At 40.7% G+C, this 21163-nt stretch overlaps 2 protein-coding genes across 3 annotated transcripts in view; one reads left to right on the top strand and one right to left on the bottom strand.

The window, feature by feature from the left end:
* Positions 1-21163, bottom strand: part of CMSS1 (cms1 ribosomal small subunit homolog) — a 223568-nt gene that overhangs the window by 70590 nt on the left and 131815 nt on the right. The window lies entirely within an intron of this gene.
* FILIP1L (filamin A interacting protein 1 like) overlaps positions 1-21163 on the top strand; it is a 189090-nt gene that overhangs the window by 37846 nt on the left and 130081 nt on the right. The window contains exon 2 of the mRNA XM_058043488.1: positions 4179-4321. The gene's annotated coding sequence lies outside the window, so the exon portion shown is untranslated. The remainder of the gene's footprint in view (positions 1-4178; positions 4322-21163) is intronic.

The following is a 21163-nucleotide window of genomic DNA, read 5'->3' as shown; positions in this document are numbered from 1 at the left end:
GCCTCAGCTCATTTCTGTAAAGACAGCTATGCAGGATGAAGTAAGTGTTATCCTTCAGCTTCTCTAGACTGCTGACAAACATTACACTGGTCTCCAACACTGATGGAACACAGAAGAGAAAACACAGAGCATGACTTCCCAAAAACGGGCAAAACTTTGATCCTCTCTGGAGGACACTCTGGGAAGAGGCAGAGGATAAATGGGGTCAGAACAGCCTTTCCCAGCTCCATGCAACCAAGCACAAATCAACAGCAACAGAGGTGTTACCTCTGAGGGGCTGTGTGAAGCTTGCAGCAGACAGCAGCACAGCAGGGAAAAACTGCAATGCCCATCTGCTCTGCACAGCCAGGAGATCACAGGCAGGACTAACACACTTGCTGGAAGCTTGGCCTCAGAAGGGAGAGAATCAACACCATGGAAGGGGGGCAGGGTTTGTCCCACTGTAAATGCTGGTATTTATAATGGAGAACAAAGTGTCACTGGATGCCTGTTGCAGACACGGTTTGCTTTTCACAATGTCATGTAACCGTGCTTTGTACTAAGATTTCATACAGTGGTAGTTCTTTCATTTAAGTAATTACATTTTCTGTCTGTAGGAAATGGTCTCCTTTGACCATACCAAATAAGCTATTGTCCCACCAATCATATTGCCATAATCAGCTACCAACATTTGTTTTAAGGCACTGCCATTTCTTAAGAGTTCTTACCTCTTTATTAAAGGACAATGCAAGTCTAAAACCAACAGAATACTCTTCCCCAAAAACAACATCCCTTTCCTCAAGCACTGATGCAATAAATGGCATAGGAAGAAGAAAAAAATAATAAAATAGTTACAAAAACTATCTAAAACCTCTATGAACTCAAAAAATGCTTCTTTTCACACAGTTCTAGAATCCTAATATATAAAGTTATACTAAAGCAGTATTAAATCCTCTACATCTTCCACCCACACAAACAAAGCAGTCCCCTCCTACCCCTCCACAGCTTCCAGCCTCAAATATCCTGGCGTAAAATGATCAGACAAAATAGGTGACTTATGTTTTTATTGGTTCCTCCAGACTATGACGACATTTCCTAAAACACTGAGCCAGGAAACTATTAATGTCTCTGAAAAAGTGGAAAGGGTCAGGCTATTTTAAAGGATGTGTTTGCTAGGAGGCTTTTGTTATAGATGCATAGGCCACTTAATATTTGATTAATAATAACAAAAGTATTTCACATTCCTGTAACATTTCTAGCTCAAAGCTATATTGTGAACATATCTGTAACACAACGTAACAAATATGTTCTTGTTTTTCTTGTGTTATGAATGCATTACCCCTTTTCACCTTTCTGAGAAATAAAATAAGCAGGTTAATAAGCTTGCCTAAGATTTTGTAAAGTATTATATCCATTCCAAGATCAGAATTACCCACAGATCTGTATGTGCTCCTAATCTCAGGCTTTTATTGGAGAGAGAAATGAAAATGGTCTCAGCTTATCACCACTATAATAATGAAAGACCTGGAAGATTTTCTAGATTTATCTCAGCTGTGTTGGCCTGCATTTGGCAGCACAAGGCAGGTCAGGCACTTGCAGGTGGGGCCAGGGATCCCTTTAAAAAGCTCTGTGTGTGTTATATATGAGCACTAAACCAGAGATACCAGTACTCTAACAGGAGCACAGCACAATGCAGGACAGAGAGATCCCACAGAGACTCCTCAAAGCTTTCTAGTTTTCTAGCACATACTACATGAACATAACTCTTCATCTTGGCTGCTTTATCAGTAGGTCTGGGAAATATCAAGGGAGACTTGCACAAAAGCCTCTGAAGTGAAGCTGCTCCAAAGACATCACCACTTCTTTTGTGGCCACACAATCTCACCCACAAACCCAGTTCTGATCCTGGCTGCATAAGAGTATGTGTGAAGGTCAGCTCCCTAATGCAGGAGTGCAAAGCAGATAGCACCATGTGTTTCACACAGGAGAGCATTGAGGCATCCTAAAAGAAGTACAAATCACTCTGTTTTTACTGAACTAAGGAACTTCACTCTTCTGTCACGTCTCAAACAATCACAGGGGATGAGATGACAAACGCTGCAGGTAAAAATCCCACTATTTCACAGTGCCACCTCCTGGGCAAGCAAGACTGGAAAAACACCCTCATGTGTCCCTTCTCTTCTGCAGCATCCAACGTTTTAGTGTCACCTCCCAAGCTCTGGCAGGCCAGGCATTACCTCTGTTCTCAGAAGGCAGGCCATGAATACATGGAAAGAAGAGCAGATTGTTTAAAGCTCTCCCCATGAAACGTGAACTGCAGCAATCCCACTCCTGAGTGAGGCTGTATCTGCATAGGCAAGCACCACACAAACCCACGGGATTAAATTCACTGTGGGTTGCTGGCTAATCACAAATTAGCAATCAGGGCTTCCTTTCAACATCCAAACAGGAAATGGGAGTGGGGGAAGTGAAAGCTCAATAATTTCTTGCATGTTAACAGATTACATGAGCCACTCCAATGAAAAAAAACTTTGCTAAGTGAATTAAACCTAGCTCACAGCCTGTCTCAAAATGGCAAGCATTTATCTTTAAAACCAAGCTGTGCATTTTGGAAAGACAACGGATACAGACATTTAAATCAGCAAAATTTAATTTCCAGGATAAGAGGACATCAAGCAGTGATCTGGAGGATCCTAGTTTATTGTAATCACTAGTGTTGAGACTATAACCCCCAAACCCAAGGTGGTAATTCTGGCATTCCTCTTGAAATTTAGTGAGAAAACAGGATTAGAAGGGAAACATTTTACTTATCACAGACTGTTAAGTCCATAATAACGGCCTCTGACAAAGGAGCAAGAAAATCAGCCCTAATGTTAGCTCAATTTCTTTCTGCTATCTTTTAGGAGTACTGTACTCTTTTGACAGTGCACACCCCTTAATTTTTACTTGGCCACAAACAGTTAAGTGTCAGGAAAGCTGGGAAATAAAGTCCCTGTAAGACACTGAAAACCCTAAAATGCCTAAAGGAGCACAGGACTTTGAGGCCTCCATGTCAAGCACAGCAAGGAACATCTCTCCATCTTTCAGTTAAGAGATCAGAGCCCCTGGCAACTGGGAAAAGCCTGGCCCATAACACATTCCTAATTTGGTACTATCTTCGCAGCAGGAGGAGGAAAAACAATTTTGTGCAACTGTTAAGCAATTCTCAAGAGTTCAAGGCAGAAGAAAGGCCAGTTTCTTGGTTGCCTGAAGATATTAAGACAGATTAGGGACAAAAGTAAGATGACTTAAATGGGTGGATGTAGACTGAAGTTTTGAGGGAACAAAACTGCAAGGTAGAATTCCTTGTTTTTTATGGAGGTACCCAATGAAAAAGAAAAATCTCTTGGAAGAACTCTGCAATACAGACAGAGATTATTTCAGTGGGCTGTATGAAGAACAGAACAGAAGCAAAGGAATTTGGAAAAGAAACCCTGCTGTCAATATAACCACTACACAATCTCATTATCTCCCAGAGATGCAAGCAAGAACAGACATACAGCATAGACAGTTACCATGGCCCACAATAAACTGGCTACAATAAATAAGGAGCTAAAACTGCGTGGGTGCATCCTCTGCATTATGGAGCGTGAAAGTAACTTTTTCCCCTACTTTCAGCAGTGCAGACATGGGCACTCCCAGTTCTAAGGCAGCATTTACCATGAAGTGCTGCCAGCCATGAGCTGCCTCAATGTACTTGTTACACTGTGCACATAGCTGGAAATGCAGACCTTGCTGTGGACTCTTACATTGCTCTGAGCAATAAAAAAGGGGGAAAAGTCTATTGTACATGAACATCTGAATTTCTATCTTGGATCCTTCAGACTGCTTTCACAGTCAGCGTTCCCTGTTTCCAAGGTGACAGGAGGCAGAGCAGATACTTAATCAGCCTTGGTTTTAGACCATCCATTTGCAAAAACTCTCCAGAAGAGTTTTGAAAGCTGAAAAGCAAGGAGTCTGTAAGGCTGCTGGGTTTGATGTTGGAGTTTTTGTTTTGTAAGACACAAACAGTGGTAGGTATTACATCTGTCACTGGCAACACCAATAACCTCTTCTACAGTACTCATATTGTGACCTGGCACTCCAATATTCCTGTATCACCTGTGTCCAAGAATTTATTTCTGTGGTTTATTTATTTATTTATTACACTTCTTTTTTAGGATGTTTGCATGCAGGGCAGCAATGCCACTTCCTACTACGTGATAAAGACCATGAGGACTTTGCAGGACTGCCACCTGCGCCATTGCCAACATGACGGCATCTGCCAGAACATTCAGGTTTCCAGCCTGTGATGCTCCAGCAGGTTAGCTCATCTTCACTTAACTTCTGCAGTACCAAATGGTATTCCTTAAGCCAGAGACTTCCAATTTTCCTTCTCTCTACTTCCAGTGAGAGGTAAGAGTTTCCAGACAAGGTTTCTTTGGTAAGGAGTGCTGATGAACTCATACCTGTTTAACAGCTGTCACTCTATCAACAATCCACTCTCAAAAATGGAGGAGGAATGTGCTTGAAAATGTGAGATACAAATTATAATCTGTGTGCTCCTTGCTCTACATTCATGTAAAATCCAAGGCTCACATGTGCCCTTCACTTGGGTGTCTAAGGAAGGTTTAAGCTGTGACCAGTTTCTCTGGATCAGACACCAGGTAGCTGTTAAATAATATTAAGAATTATTTCACCATGAGATGCTTGTACTGGATCTCACCCAAAACCTTTATATATTACATATACTACTGTTTTGCTGCAAATGTGGTCTCAAAGCAAAGTAAGAACTTTGATGAATATATGCATGAGATCATCCAGAGGAGGAGACTGCATGTTTACAGAGGTGTGGAAACACTTGACAAAATAGATTATCCTTTTCAGTCTGTATTCCAAAAAAAAGGTTTTCTTGGACAATGAACTCAGGAGTTTCCTGAGTTTTGTTCATGGAGGACAACCTAATGGGTGGGACATTCGGCTAGGTGCTGCATGACCAAAAAAGTTAAAAATGAAAAATAATCAGCAGGACAGTGCAGAAAAGCCACAATTTGAAAATTTTCCTGAGGGTCACATACTTAGCATCCTTCAGGTTAGTCTCTGGGAATCCCTGACTCAGATGTTGAATTCTTGTGAGGAATATGATTGATCCTTGTGTGGAGTCTTCCTCCTCAAGGACATGTTTCCAAAGGTTTTCTTTTTTTGTGATGACTACTGGGCTCTGTGTTACACAAACAGAAGAATGACAAGGCAAGAGCAGACATGCTAACATTTCAATTTATATGGTAGCTGTAAATGCTTGTATAAGCTCAAAACAAGTGGTAGTCTTACTGAGGAGGTCTCCAGCCCTAGAAGCAGCTCATATATTTAGGTGGTGGTGGAAGGGAAGGGGCTCTTACTGCTTAAATGTTCAGCAGACTTTTAAAGTTTATTTTCATAGTCTAAAGGCTTTGGAAGGTAAGGATAATTTGTCATATTCTTTAGAATACCACTGTCATTGTGGTCTTGTTATTTGCATGATTTTGTTCCTCTGTACCACAAACATACAAAAATTGGAAATATTTCTGCAATTGAGAGATTGCCTACAGAGGGAAGAGGAACAGCTGTGGAGATGACTGCTATAAAGATTATCAGCCTCCATTTACACCCCTTCAAGTGCAAGTGACAACTGTAAACTGTATCTAAGATTTGAGCACACAACTGTCCCAGTTAATAGTTTACTCATGGAAAAAGATAAAGAAGGCTTTTGGTTTGCTGGTGCTCTCCCACATTTAAACTTTCTGTGCACATTTTCAAAGGCCTCTCATTCCCAGCTGCACACAGATTTACAAAATAAGAGATGTTAGAAACTTGTTCTCCAGTCTGCAGGGATGGCTGAAGCTTACTAAACTTCTGGTAAATTAATGGAGAACATCTACCTTACTCCTTTGGTACAAGCAGGTGTAATGGAGAATTCCCTTCTGCCAAAAGAAACTACCTGAGGAACAAACTAGGAGTCTTTCTCAGCACACTTTCTGACTTTTAATTTAGATGTTATGAGGGGAAAAGCCACAAGTGAAATGGAGAAGCAAACAGATAAAAATCTCTGGAATGTCCTCTCTGCTCAGAGCTCAGGAAAACTCAGTTATGCAGGGAGACCTGGCATGAGCCCCACGCTCCCCCAAGACACAAGGGACTCCTTGAGGGTGTGAGAGCTGCAGTCCCAACCAAAAACCTTCTTTTGTCTCTATGAATCTGGCAGACCTGTCAATGAACTTCTCAACCTCTGGGCAGGGAGAGCACGTGTTGGGTCACGCACTCGTGTCACGCTGGATCACGGGTGCTGCCTGTGGCTGCAGGACTGTGTGACAACAAGAAAAGTGCTCTGGCATGGCTGGAGCACCCTGCTCAAAGGCCTCCTGTCAGCAGCAGGCACGACTGACTGGCAGAGATCTGCCTTAACTAAGTCAACTCTAGTTTTCACCTCATCCCACAGGACAGGTGTGGCTGGTTGGGAAATCGAGGCTCACAGCCTGCCTCCATACAGGGAGGAGGAAGCCCAGCTGCCTCTGTTGCAAACTGGGCACGGTCCAGGTTAAGCTGTGGGGTAACGTGAGGTCAAAGCCTGGTGTGATGATGGTCTGATGCTCACTGCAGGCACTGTGCCAGGAATGGTCAGTGAGTCACACAGCTCTCAGGAAGGTGCCTGGGCCATGTGAAATAGAGACTCAAGAAACACCACTGAAGATCAGACAGTGAGGACATACTGCAAAGTCACACAGCTGCTGTGGAAGCAAAGGCTATGCCAGGCAGCAGGTTTTCTAGGAGACAGCCAGCCAAGGAGGCTGCATCTGACCCGTGGTCTGTTTAAGAAATACAGCTTCACTGTCTTTGCTGTTTTATCTCATTCTGATCATGGGTTAAGCAAGGCACTCAGTCTATTGTTCTTGCCACGTGAAAAGTAACTAGCTACATGTAAACAAAGCAATTAAGCTCCATAAGGAACTGTTTGCCCTTCAAAGCCCAACTAAACATTGCATTTTGTTTTGGGAATCCAAATATGGTAAATTACTGACAGTTAACTATGACCATGGGGTTGTTTCCTGCACAGAAAGCGCGCCTGGAACATGCAGCACATACTGGAAAATCACCTTTCCTTCTTTTTACCCTGATATTAACCACCTAAAGACCCTGCTGTGCTCACTGCTAGCTGTCTTTTGCTGAGTATCACCTTAGCATAACTAATTTATGATAATTTATGATAATTTTAATAACAATTTATGATAAGAATAGAGAGAGAAGCTTCTTAGGCTGGCACAGCTTGTTGTAAACCCCTGATCTTCACCTGTAAAACCACCCGGCTCCATCAGCATCCCTCCAGGAGAACAACTCTCAGTTGTTAACTCCTTAATGTATTTGGTAGTCAGACAATTCAGTAGGGAGCAGCACAGAAATACACACCAACTCATTCTTTTCTTATTAGCTGTACTCCTGGGCACCTAAAACTCCTAATCAACATGGGATTCTTTCTTCTTGCTGAACAGAACAGCAAAAAGAAAGAATCCCATCCCAAATGTCTTAGAGACCAGATACCTTAAACCCAACACACACATCCAAATAAAAAAACCTTAACTCTCCCACTGCTACAATGTGTACATGTTCAGCTTTGTAGGCTGAACTTATATATTCATAGAATGTAGCAATGTAGCATAGACAAGGTAAAAAAAGGAACCATCAAAATAAAACTAGAAAAGAAACATTACTAAATCCTTTTGGGGCTTTTAAAAGAAAAAGTAAAAATGCATTCTGGCATAGCACCCATTATAATGTGCAGTTTGTTCCTTTACAAAGATTTAACAGGTATCTCCAGTCACACACCTGCACTGCAGCTCTCTGCTGTGTCTGTACTGTGGGACAGAAGTACCTGAGCTGAAGAAGGCACAGGGCTGAGGGAGGAAAATCAGGAGCTGGCTGGAAAAGGACATAGTGGGGTGTGTGCTGAGCCCTGGGTCAGAGAGGTCCCAGCACACCAAGGGGAAGGACACAGCCTGGAAGGTGATGGCAGCTTTCTGTTCACAAAGTTCCTGCTGGAAATCTGAGAGTTAAAACCACAGCCATGGTGGATCTTCTTATACCCATTAGTCACGCTCTCCCAACAAACTCTGCTATGTTGTATCTCTGCTTACACTGCCTCAGAAACATCCCAACCTCCTGATGAAGTTACTAGATAAATTGTGAGTTTTGAAATACAGATAGACAAAGGTTAAGAAAACAAACTGTCTTACTATTTACTGTGGTGCTGCAACACGCACGTCTCCACCTCTGATGAAGGGTGAAAAAACATCATTTTGTGCAACAGAATGGCAAGGACAACTGTTGGGAGGCTGAAGTGGCCTATTATGGTGGTGTTATCCAACTGACATATAGCTCTGGGAGAATGGGACACAGGCTGTGCAGGTGCTCCTTCCAGTATATTAACAGAAGCAGCACAACTTACATAAAGCAAAAAAAAAGGATACCAAAATACCTTAATTTAACTAACTTTTTAAATTCTGAGTACCAAAATGGGAGGCAGAACCAGGATGAAAGCCTTAAATTTCTTCCTGAGATTCAACCACCCTTATCAATACTACTGGCCATCAGATTTTCACAACTTACCTTCTCTATTCCTAGCAAATACTTACAGGCACACCTTCAAAACTACTCATATACAATGGAGGCTCTCTGAGCATCCCATGTAGGAGGCAACAGTGCCAGGAACACACAGAAAAACATTCAACTGTTTCTAAGTCCAAAGTCCATATCAACTTCTGTCCCTCAGGTTTCTACTTTTTGGCTACTGAAGGGAATCCTTCATTCAGCAGACAATAAAGACCTAAAGTTGCTTCTTGAGATATACCTTAGGGTGGGATAAGTTGGGAAGAAGAGATGCAGGCCTAGGGTGGAGCTTCTTTGGAGGCACATAGGGACCTGGAGAGTTTGGGACTTATCCTATGGAAAGATCAAGTTAACTCAGAAGAGGCAGAAAGCTGTGAAGGGCTGGACTCCAAAGCCAGGGGTGAGGGGAGCTAGACCTGGGACAGACTGTAGGACAGCTGTTGGTTCCTAGTCTCAGTGAACCTGGTGTCTAGGGAAGGATCCAATTCTTCTTACAGCCAACACAGAAACAAGACATGAGGTCTGCAGCTTTCTTATAACAGTGTAATTGCAGTATAGGAATTCTGATTGTGAAGGACTTGAAATTGGAAAGAAAAAGGAAAGCTGCTTCTAGATCCATGCAGTGACTAGGTATGCCAAAGTTCAAGCTTTCATCAAATGGGCACAACTACTTTCAGCAGGTGCTACTTGTCCTTTGGACAGTTCAGCATCCATCTTTTCCAATACAACATTTCAGAGGAAAATATTGCAGGAGTGCAGATCAAGATGCACTCTTTAAAATCTACAGAGTAGTACAAGCATTAGGTTTACCCTTATTCCTTACTTAAACATGGTGTTTCTCTGCCTCCGCTAACCTCTGCACCTTATTTTATTCTTGGCTCCATTAACTTGGCTCTTTCTATTCTGCCTTCATTCTCTCTGGTTTTCTTCCTCTTCATTACAACAGCCTTTCCTTCTTGCATGCTATTTCTGTACAACAAAAATTTTAACATTAATTTGATTTCACATGTGTAGCACAGTTGCTTTTTACTTCTGTATTCCTCACATTTTTCCTTCCATTAATACTGCCCACAAGCCCTCTAGAACAAGGCCTGCTCAAATTTAAACTGTGTTTAGCAAAGCAGCTCCCAGAAGATCTTGACTGGCCCCTCAGTGTGCCCTGGACAATGGCACTTAGCAACACTGGCTGTTGAATTTCTTACACAGCAAGTCCACCTCAGGATTTGAAATTTAGGCCAACACATTAGTACTGTGCCATCCCCCAGTACAGTACATGAGGCAATTTTCTTCAAGGTCACTTTGCCAACAACTTTTAAAGTGGTTGAAGAACTCTACCTCAGAATCCAGGCAACCAAAAACTCTGCTGTACCAGGGAAAACTGCCATGGCACAGAGCAACCTTCCCTCCCTAAGAAACATAAGGCACAGTGCCTACCCTGCCTCTGCAGGTCAGAGGGCTTGGCAAGCGTTTGCATCCCATTGTGTGGAGCATGGCAGTAACACTTAGAAAGGTCATTCAAACAAGGTATGGGCATCCCATTTCTCATGGCACCATCCTCAAAATATACAACCGCTACCAAACATTACACTATAAATTTCCCACTGAACCCAAAACGCTCTTGACAAATATCCAAAAGAAAAATAATAAAAATATTTATCTCTTTAAACATGCTGACTGGGTAAACAAGATTGTAGCTGGGCTTCTGTCATGTCCTGTTTCCCCATGTGCAGGCTGAAGCAGACATAAATGTTTACAGCAGACACTGGTGGCCCATGGGCTGCCCTTCCCATCCCTCTGCCTGGCAGGAGCAGAGCAAGGCCTGAACACAAGGATGGGTGCCTGCTGATGCTCAGAAGGTGATGACCCTTGAGCACTGTGCAGATGCTGACCTTCTCAGCCAGCTGAAATAAATAATTTCCACACTGTGTGAACACCATGCATGGCTACAGGTACAACTGTCAACTTTTCTTCAGGTCCCGAGTGCCTGAGGGACCCTGTTTGTAGCTACTGAATAATGCCTTTCTGCATCCTCCAAAAGTTATGATACTTCATAATTTTTTGTGGGGTCAAGTTACTCTCAAATAATTATCTAAAATTTAAATGAAAAATAAAATCATGACCAAAAATGGTCCTCTCCAGCTCTCACTGCAAGCATTTCAAAGTCCATCTGTCCATTCCATTGCCACCAGTCACCTTCCCCTTTATAATGCCTGTGTGCTGGAATTCATTATGTCTTTAATGTGACAAACCTAATCATCCATTACATTAATACTTATTACATTATGTTGCTTTTGGCCAAAACTATCATCATGCATAGAGGCATGTGCCTTTTATAACTCAACATCTTTGGAACATAGTTTTTCAGGGTACTTTTTATACTGAAAAAGATCTTTAAGCCTTCATATATCCTACCTACCTGCAATAACAGTCTTCAAAACTCTTCAAGATGACAACTGAAAATCTGTAACCTGTAAAGAGCTTGCAACATTTCAATCCCATGCAGAAAGTAACTTCTGTGTTTTAATGCTGGTAAGCAAACACAGGAAATAAACCTCCAAATAAAGGTACCTGAGGGACTTTTTCAGTTAGCACCTTAAAGAATACAATGTTTTAATGTAAGGAGAAGTCAAATAGTTAAAAATAATTTTGTGATAGAATTTGAGTTCAGGAGCTTAATTTCAGGTAAGCACCTGAATTCCTGACTTATCCTAGACTGAAGGTCTGACACATCCAGTCAGGTGTGATTTCCAATGACATCTCTGTATTTCCAGCCCAAGTATATACTGATATATGACTCTAGAGTAAAGAGGGAAGATCCTTTTCAAAGCTTCAAACATCTGAACTGCTTCTGAAATATGGATTTGCTACTCTAGTCAGAGCACCTCAGGTGCACTTATTCTGCAAATTTCTTCTTATAAACCACACCATTAATAGGAGGCAACTTGTAATCTATTTAACCCCCAGTAAGAGAACCAACAATAAAAATCAGTCAAGTGCTACTGTTTACCCAGTTTTTCTGGTTAATTCTTGTGGTGTTGTCAACACTGTGTTTTCTCCCCTTCCTCAGTGCCTGAAAGAACAAACACAGAGTGTTTGCCTATTTAGCCATGCAAACACTGCAATGGCAGAGAATATGCTTGGAAATTGTCTGAACTATTATAGAGAGACAAAATGCATTCTTTTTCTCTTGAGTAGTCACAGTCATTACTTGTAAGAGGAATATGCAAAAAACATTAAAGTGGATGTATGAACTCTTACTTGATGATATGCTGTAGTCCATTTCATCTGAGGAAGTGCTGTTACAGGGAATACTAGTGAGAGCATTTTGATATGGGCCACAGAACTGGCTAACACCAGTTTCACTGCTCAGTGTAGCATATTTTTCCTATTATGTAATGCTTATTGGAGGTATTATAATGATACATAGCTGAAAGCCATCAGTAAAAGCTTTCACAAGGGACCACGCAGAGAAAACTGATACAATGATAAAGAGACAGCACTTGATTGTTTTTCCTTATATCCTTTTGTACCTTTTGGTGGCTGTTAAATCAGTATGTTCTGATCAGATCTCTTAATCTCACCTGCCACCTTTATGATACCATTTGTCAGACCAAATTTAGAAAACAGCTGCTGGGAGAAGGCTGCTGTCTCATCACTTGTGCAAGGTCACTAAATAAGGAGGCAGCAGGAGGGAGGTCTCTGTCAGGTCACTTCACATCATTACAAGCTGTACAAGCTACATCTTTTCCAGGATGATTTCTTTCAGCACATGCAGATGCCAAAATGGTTAGAAAACAGACTAACTAGCTGGGGCAATTAGGGGGGAACCTCTCAAAGTATGAAACCATATTAGGTGGCCATTTATTGACTATGCCCAATTTAAAGTTTATATGTCATCAGGGCCGACTTGCAGAAATTCTCATGAATACAGTGTAATCAAGCTTTTATTAAAACTAGACATTTTCACCACCAAAGACAGGATTTCATTAGGAACCTTTCTCTGGTTACTCTGTTGAACTTTCTACATTTACAGAACCCTGTCAAAATTACCTCTTAAAGATTTAAGACTGAATTAACTGATACTTTCCAGGGTGCTATTTATCACCAAGAAAAAGTACACTAATTGGAATAGTTTAGGGTATTCAGATCTTATATATTTTCTTTTGAGAAACTTCAACTGAGCTGGTGAGAACCAGATGAAAAAGAACTTCTCAACCTCAGATAATAAACAACCATTTAATTATTAAAAGGAATAAAGTGCAAAGCAAATGAAAGTTCAGAAAGTAAACAGTTTAATGTCTCAAAATCCTTCTGTCACCAATAGACCACAAAGGTCTAAGAATCCACACCAAGTGGAATTTAATACAATAAACAGGGTGGAATCATTATTAAAAATTCATGTGAAATTAAATGACTGAGCACTACTTCAAAGCAGCTGGCTATACAGTTTACTCCACCAGTTTATTCATAATCCCATTTCTTGACCAAATACTCTGAAGTCAATACAATATAATTATGAAATGCTGAATTGCATGCAGAAGTCTGCCTATAAGTTCTTTAAAACATCACAGTGAAAGGATGCATATTCTAATCTCACTGGGTAAAATATAATTTTGGACCCCTCCTATAATTCCAGGATGAAATCACCACAATTGGTCTAAAAATGCAGTATTTTAAAATCGAATACCTCCTATTTTGGGAAAAAAATACTTGCATCTTACAAAGGGAGAGTGAAAGGCATCTCAAGTATGTTTATCCTTAAAAACAAGAGTGTAACCTAACGAAGAAAAAAAATCTCCCAGCTGCTTAAAGCAAAGAAAACATTCAGTTACGAGTCCCAGTCCATTTTGGCATCTGGTCTCTCTTGACAGCGCAGATGCAGACAGAGAGTACAAGGCGTAGGATGAAATAATGCCACTCTGCCCCATACAGTGGAAAAGGGATAAGACCTAGAACTATTTGCAGATAACAAGCCCATTAACTCATTGGTTCCAGATGATTCCTCCCCTTCATTTGCTTCTTTGGTGCCTTCTGGGCCACTAGGAAGGCAAGTTCCTTCAAGCAGAGATCTCAGTGAGGTCATGCCAAACATCAAAGGCACCAACAAAGATGACACACAAACAAATATGTGAAGGACATAAAAGAAGGCGAGTCTGGAGCAGCTGGCAGAATAAAGGAAGCAAGACTGAGGCTGGGCAGACAATAAGAGATCAGAGGAAGAAATGCTGGCAGATTAGCATCAAGCTGAGCAGTGAAAGCAGAAAATGAAAATTGGTTATTGCTCTCCCCTGGAACAGAAAAGCAGTCAAGCTAAGAGGAAGAACTTGGTGAAAGAACACAACTGTCACTATAACATTAGCCTTGCCAAACCCCAAAGTCCTTTAAAACAGGCAAAACCAATGTCTAAGACAACAAATGAACAGGAAGCACATACTATTTATCTTGCAGCCAATACTGAGAAAGCATGCAGGATGAAATGACAGAATTTTGTCCTCGTATGAATGCAATCGGAGAAGCTGGAAAGGAGGAAAAAGCTGAAGATGTTGCAAGCACAAGGGAAGAGAATTCAGAGCTCCAATTGCATGTGGGCAAGTGAGACAGCTCCAAAGACATGTCTAGACACACTGCAATAGCTCTTTGAGGGTCAGGTATGGGAGTAGCCCAGCTGTGACTACAGAACATAAAGCAGTTTATTAGCTCATATACCAACCTTGGTAGTAATCGACCTGGTGAGAGTGACTCTCTCAAAGTAGCAAAAATGTGGTGTAAGAGTATGGGGAACTTAATGCTGTGGGGGATAAGTGAGACCCTCCATTCCTATGTGAGTTTTTTGGAAACAGCTTCCAGTTGGGAAGGATTTGGAAACTACATCTCTTGGATTCAGTCCTTGGAGGTTGACAACAGGAGTTTTGGCTGCAAAGGATTCTGGAGTTGCTGAAAACAAGGAAAACAGCAACTCTGAGCTACAAAATCATTCACCGATTTTCTAATTTGTCAGTCAGAAACAAATTAGAACTCAGGCCTCCAACCCAAAATCCTTATAATAGCTACTGCAACCCCTATTTTTAGTAGGGTAAAATTTATATCCACACAACAATAAGACAGGATTGTGATTTGAAGTCAAATTAGTACCATAATGAATTCTAGATCAAAGAATTTGAGTCCTGAAGCCATCTCTTCTGTCTGTTCTCTCAGTTCTCCAAGCAGCTACATGATGCCCAACACTGTGGGTTTGGGTGCATGAAAAGCCATTCACTGGAGCTTGTCCAGCTTCAACTCAAGTGCAAGACCAAATCTTTTCCATAACAGTAACTACGTCAACAAATTCAGGATGGACATTAGCTCCAACAAAGCCATGAAATAGCCATATTTATATGAAGGCCCTGATTAATGTCTTACCATGTCCAAGTGCTTTAATAAAGTCAGGAATGGAGTATGTGGACCTTCACATTTGGGTAAATGATGACTCCATTTTGATGACAAAATGGAGTTTGCATCCCATCTGCCCTACAAACTAAAACAATGTGATCAGCCAGTACTGATTTTTGCTGTGCTTGTAGTCTATGTAAATCCAATCTACCTCAAGACTGAGAAGAGATCAAATCCAGCTGAAGATTTTTAAGAGGAAAGAGTAGTATTAGATATAGACATAGGAGAACTAAAGATCCTCACACAACAGAGATACAACTTGTGCCAGGGAAGCCTGGAGAGAATTGAACAGTCAGGCTGCCTAAGGCTTTTGGGCATGAGCAACATTTAAATGAACACTTCACCACACTCTAAGCTATTACATAGCTTGGATATCCTCAGAGCCATTGGAAGACAAGACTGATGGAAGGATGAACCATGACTCCATATGGGCAGTGTCACAGAGCTGGCAGAAGGCTGAACCATGACCTCAGTTTCACCCTCAACTCCTGTCCAACCCATGCACCTCAACAAAAAGGCAAACCCCTATATTAGAAGCACAAGCAGTTCTTCAAGAGGTGCTCAGACCACGGTCTGAGATACATCTGTTCTGTGAGGAAGAAAGGGAGGGAACGAAATAATCAGCCTTAGGGCATACTCCAGCATTTCCTCCATGACTTTTGTACATGAAGTCTTGAAACTTTCTATTGGGACTCCAGGCAGTTTCCATCACTTAAAAAGCAAAAAACCCCAAAAGTCAGCAATTAATGATGAGAATTATTTGGGTTCATAGGTGTTTGTGTTTTAACATATAATTAAAATGTTGAACTGAAGTGAATTAAAAAAACATTCTGTCAATACTATGGTGCATAGGCAAATATGGAATATATTGGTGAGCCTTCTTTCCCAATGTAAAAGCTTGGTCTGCATAGGAATTCAGTCTCCAAACCTGAATATTTTAGAAATCTATTCAATTATGTAAGTTAGACATTCCATTATTTTCTTTTATGGGGTCTAAAAGAGTATTAGTCCACTTTTGTGCTTTTCTATCTTGTGACAACTCCACACTGTGGAATGTCAGAAATGAGGCAACTGAGGTCAGGAGCAGTCCTTGCAGTTTAACTCTGTAGTCATTTAGACTGGAAGAGTATTTATTTTCTGCTCCTACACAGGCATGCATAGAAGCTTTTAGAGGGATCAAAATGTCCCATTAGCATTCCCCTGAGCTACTACAATACAATTCAAGGCTAAAGTCATTGAAATTTGGTGTCAAGAAGTAGACTTTTTGTAATTTTAATTGTTTCCTAATTAGAGAAGAGACTATAGGGCATGTGTGGCTTATAAAGTTACATAACAAAAATAGCATTAGTTTTAACAATTTTCTAAATGCAGATGTAAACAATTAGCCAAAATACTGCCTCAAATATTATCATGTCCAATTAAAAAAAAAAAAGCTTTAAAAAGCACTTAAATGCATTTATAGTAGGAAAGACATAAAATCCTATTTTAGTGATGTAACAAGTCTAATCTGAACCAGGTGCATGAAACATCAATCCTAGAATGCCTTTATTCTATGAGTTTATATAAAAAAGAGATGAGACCAAATCTGCACACAAATTCAACAAAACAATTTTTAGATAAATACAAGGGCTGAATTAATGGAAGATCATGTGGACAGGTCAACTGATTTTGTCACAATATATTGCTCAAATCATCAAATTGAGCTTTTCAGAACCCTGTCCACCAAATACACTTTGTTCTCTTTGTCCCTCCCATTTTTTGCCAAACTGATGTGTGAGATCAGGACAGGGCAAGCAAGATAAAGATCCTTGAGATGGGTGGTTCCAATCACATGCCATTCATTCAGTGTTCTACAACTGCATAATAAACTTCAATTTTTACAATTTTATTGTATTGTATTATGTATGCATATTTGTACATATCTATATATATATACACACCAATTATTTGGTGCATATACACAGATATGCACATATATAAAACAGGCATTATTAGTAAGCATTATGTCCTCACATACATTTTCCCAGCCTGCCTCGAAATCTCCCAGCATACATTTCCTCATTTTTTCTGTGCTTCCATGCCCAGTTTCACTGAGCTGTGTATTGTAAGCTAGAAATTTTCTTTCTCTTGTGCTCAAGGACTTCTGCGCTTCTCCCTGTGTTCCTGCACCTTTACCAATTCTTCCTTAGCAATAAAAAATTTACAATTGACTTTTCTCCTCTTTTTTACCCACATTATAAAGAGGTTCCTTCACTTATTGTGTGCCAGAGCAAACAACACAAAATTAAAGGACTAGGTATTCTGCTTCTGGCATAAATGACAGCCCAACTATTGGGACCTTTGCTTCTTCTCTAGAAGGAAGTTGTATAGGCCTTAGTTATTTTTTTAGGTTTTGTTTTTTCAGAGTGAGGAAAAAAAAAAGTATAGTTCTGTATCCCACCAGCAGTGTCAGGGTAGTCAGCTTGCTCCTAGGGATGTCAACAGCCATAGGACAAGCAACAACTAGTGACAAGTCATCACCAAGCAATGAAAGTACAAATAAAAGTAAAGACTGACAAAGTTTAGAGTTTGGAACAGTAAAAAAAGCAAAGCAGGAAACATAAATGTGGGATGGAGGATGCCAGCTGAAGGGAAACAGAGACAAGTGACAACATGAAGCTGTGCAGCCCATGGGAGACCAAGTCTGGGATTAAATCCCACAAAAAGCTTCCAGAACACACTCAGGTTTGTTCTGAAAAACTGATGGGTATATGAGAATTATGAATATCAATAAATATCTTATTGAAGCAGTTGCTTATTTGATTCAAAGATCAGGAAGTATAGGAATCAAATGCCAGCCAACAGAAATGTCACACTTCTCCAAGCTCAAAGAACATTGCAACCTTAAAAAAACCCACATTGGGTTGAAGAGCCTGATTTAATTCTAAATACCTGAAGAGGGAAAAAAAAAAACCAAACCAGGGCCAGTGCAGCAGTTGGGGTTGGAAAGCAAAGCAGAGTAGTGACAGTTTTGTTCTAGTTTTAGATGTGCAGTACACAGAATCAGCTGAAAATAGCCAGGCAATGATGCCTGTTGCATTCTGGAGATTAGGATCAGGCAAAGCCTTTATGCTGGCTGCCAGCACTTGAATAGTTCTGAGACATTTCAGAAGACTACGTGATTCCAGAAGACCTTTTTTGTTTTTAAACTCGAGGGTGCTTTTAATAGATGTTGAGTACAGTCAGGCCTTGTTTGAGAAAAGCTCTGCTTATCTCAAAATAAGCAGGATCCAGACAAAATGCTGCATTGGGTCACTGCCTCCTAAGGACATCTTTACATAGGAGCTCTTCCCATTGTGCTGAATAAATGCAACTTGAAGGTGAAGGCAGAACAACCTAACTGGTGGCAAAAGGTGTAAGCTGAATAGTCAGGGCAAGGGCAGTACTGGATGGACAGTAACTCCCGGACAAAAGCAGTGCCTGAAAAGCTTGTTCCTGGATTTCAAGCTGTGAATATCATCTGCCCTCAGCAGCTTGGACCAAAAGTGAGGAGGGAATTACTGTTAGCTCTCCCCCACCTAAGCAGGCTCCTCACCACATACAAGAGAACAGTCACAAGCACTGAGGGAAATGTGCTCATGTTTTGGCCAACAGGGCATGAGATTAACAAGAGATGATAACTGGTGTGATTTTAAAAAACCTGCACAATTCCTCCATTCTTTCTGTGAGCAGAGACAACTGGATGGCTACTGGATTCCAACCTGAATTGAACCAAAGCATCTGGAAAACTGAAACATAACAAAACACAGCACTTACTACACTTTTGACACACAGTAGTCAACAGCTATAGAAATCCTTCCCCCCCTCCCCTTTTTTTCCCCCCCCAAGAATTGGAAATAGTGACTCACTAGCTCTGCATCCTACAAGTCCTACCCCCTGCAAGAAGTTTAATCGTTCACAGCCACTCCCATCACACTGCAGTCCCTTGAAAAAGCTTTAGTTTTGAAAGCAAACTTGTGATTTTCAGAGTATTTTCTCCTCACACTAAAGGAAGCTGTTAAAATCTCTCTCCTTTATTACATGCTCCAGTACACCAGTCTGAAGACAGGGAAATGGATTAGATAAATAGAAATATTTTTGTTATGACCTAATTTAAGGATCTTAAAAATAACGCAATAACGTCAAAAACTGAAAGGCATGAAAAGGCTTAAAAATATTGCAGAGACATGAGAGTGCATGATATCTGGCAAGTATTGACAGAGTAACCCTTAACTTGAATGAGAAACAGGAGGCATTCAGAGACACATGGTTACCATTCACACAAATTTATTACCAGGGCATTTCTGTTACTGTAATACTCTTTATACCAGGAGCCATATGCAATGGCTCAGCTTTTTATGTGCAATGTCCCTTTATGTCATGTTGGTGAAAATTAAAAAAAGGTTTGAATTTGGAACTTGCTGCCCGCCAGTGCAATGTAAAACATCAAGGTAGTTCAGCTTCTGCTCTTTGCAAAAGGAATCAACAGCCCTAGGAAAAGCAATCTTGTGGTTTTTACAAAATTCATAGTTAACAATAGAGGAGATGGCACAAAATTATACTTGCCCCATAATACATGCAATTAACATCAGTCTAGTACACTTCAAATTGCACCTTTAATAAAGCTGCCCAATGTTTCTAATGCAAACTAATGAATGCACTGCTTCCTTGATTACCTGAAAAATTCATTTGTGCATTTCCACTAGCACTGAAACTTCATCAGCATTACTGCTTGTTCTACAGAATACCTTTAGTAAACCAATTTCTACCTCACCATTGATGGTTTTCAAAGCAGATGCACATTGCCATCTCTACTGCAATTCCTTCATTAATTAATTATACATATATAATATATTATTTTTCATAATGCATTCCTCCTTCTTAAGAAGCACTTAAGACATCACAGCAGCCTGAGTAAAAAACTCCAAATTATAAATAGCAAGAACTTCTCCTTATCAGGCAGTAAGTGTCTAGGACCCAAATAAGGTGAAGTAATTGTAAACTGGAGAAATAATGAGTTGTAAGGAAAATTATTCTAAATCTTATCACAAACTGCTTTTCCAGTGGGTGTCTGCCTCCACCTATACACCAAATTCACATCAGGAAGATACAATGGGAAGAACTCCTCAGTGACACGCTGCTCACTACCAAGTTCTTTGATTCTCATGTATGATGCCTGACCTCAAATCACTCCTTGGTTTGTTGCATTTATGGTTTCTCTTAAAGTAGTTTACTTTAGGAGAAGAAAAATACCATGCCTAAATCCACAGGAAACACCACTGCCCCAACTCTAACGTGCATTTGTGTTTCCCCTTACCGCTCCTTTCAGTTCCACTGCATGTGTCTGTACCTTACTGTCATGTCCTGTATTCCTTGGCATCTCTCTGAGCTTATTTGCACAGCCCAAAGCTGCACTGTAAAGCCCAGAATTTACACTCAGCTGGCTGCTGAGAGAAATGCCTTCCCTTTTGGATGATACAACATGCCAGTGGGGTTCTGTGCAATAAATCAGGGACAGAGGAGCTGCAACCAAGTGGAGCTCCACAGGACACCTGGCACAGTGGACAGTGGACAGTGCCCAGCCCAACACCTCTGAGAACTCCAACCTGACACAGTCACAAGAAAATTACATGTTATAATGGCTGCTTCCCTTTTCCTTTACCACAATGCAGCCAGAGACAAAAGCAGCAAGGCTACAGCCAAGGTTAAATCTAGATAAAACTCTTCTCATAGGTAAAGGGAGATGGGCTTATTACAAAAGTGAATTAATGAAACCTCAAAAGCAAAAGAACATCATTGCTCCAAAGAAAATCAAAGTATCTTCATGCAATACACTTCCTCCCCTAGTTTCCCTGACAATTGCTTCATCAAGACTGTCTCTTTTCCAGCATCTTTCTACTAAAAAGTTTTCTTTGGAGAATAATAGCGCATTGTACAGTTTGTTTTGCATCTTTCTTGGCTAAAAAAAAACCCAAACCAAACAACAAATGCAAAAGCCACCCCAAAGCAACAAGAAAGAATAATTTTTTACTCAGAAAAAGCATTCCTAACATAAGAAGAAAAAAAAATACCCCACGCACAC

The sequence above is a fragment of the Melospiza georgiana genome, chromosome 2, assembly GCF_028018845.1.
Source record: "Melospiza georgiana isolate bMelGeo1 chromosome 2, bMelGeo1.pri, whole genome shotgun sequence".
Classification (NCBI taxonomy): domain Eukaryota; kingdom Metazoa; phylum Chordata; class Aves; order Passeriformes; family Passerellidae; genus Melospiza; species Melospiza georgiana.
The sequence above is the reverse complement of the archived record's forward strand: the minus strand, read 5'-3'. Positions and strand labels throughout refer to the sequence as shown.